The sequence below is a fragment of the Siphateles boraxobius genome, unplaced genomic scaffold (assembly GCF_051911475.1).
Source record: "Siphateles boraxobius isolate OS27281-9 unplaced genomic scaffold, OSU_SipBor_1 85, whole genome shotgun sequence".
Taxonomy (NCBI): domain Eukaryota; kingdom Metazoa; phylum Chordata; class Actinopteri; order Cypriniformes; family Leuciscidae; genus Siphateles; species Siphateles boraxobius.
The window spans coordinates 930,001-930,734 of record NW_027509214.1 but is presented as its reverse complement, the minus strand read 5'-3'; the positions used below and the strand labels follow the sequence as shown (position 1 = coordinate 930,734).

At 42.2% G+C, this 734-nt stretch overlaps 1 protein-coding gene across 1 annotated transcript in view; it reads left to right on the top strand.

Moving 5' to 3' along the window:
• The first annotated feature begins 241 nt into the window (after positions 1-241).
• The window catches only part of begain (brain-enriched guanylate kinase-associated), a 71,889-nt gene continuing 71,396 nt past the window's right edge, over positions 242-734 (top strand). Inside the window, exon 1 of the mRNA XM_077221710.1 lies at positions 242-258. The gene's annotated coding sequence lies outside the window, so the exon portion shown is untranslated. The remainder of the gene's footprint in view (positions 259-734) is intronic.

The following is a 734-nucleotide window of genomic DNA, read 5'->3' as shown; positions in this document are numbered from 1 at the left end:
TGTGTATTATTGGTGTGAGTTTGTGTTATTGGGTGTGTGTGTGTGTGTTTGTGTGAGTTGTGTAATTGGTGTGGGTGAGCTCACTTAGTATCTCCCTAAACAAACGAGCAGTGATTGTTTACTGACTGAGCAGTGATGAATGGTTCGAGAGCAGAAGGTTTGTGTGACGTGTTGATGACAGCTGTCAGTCACATGAGTAACTGTCAGTGTTTTCCATGTGTTTCTCCAGGACTCTGATGACGACGATTGTGGCAGCAGGTAAAGATGTTTTTCTTCTGTTCTGTGTCTTCCTCCCTCCCTCCTCCTGGTGTGTGTGTGTGTGTGTGTGTAGCTCAGGGTTGTCTCGCGCTGTGTGTGAGTTGACGTGTGTGTGTAGATCGAGCTTATCTGATCATGACACGCAAGCTTTACAGACGGTGAGTAGCTCGCGTGGAGAGCTGCATGTTTTAATGTGTGTGTCGATTGTGTTTGAGATTCTCTGAGTCTAACATTTTACTGCTACTGTATCTTGTAAACTATTGGAGAATGTTTGATGATGATGATGATGATGGGTTATTGATATTAGTACAACTGTGCTTCAATATGACGAGTGAAAGCTGATTATTTCATGAGCTCTAAATGAGAAACATGATGCTTTACTTTCCTTTTTATTCACTTTACTGTTTTTGTGAGGACATTTATTTCCCTAACTAAACTAAACCCTCACACACACACTCACACTCTCTCTCTCTCAC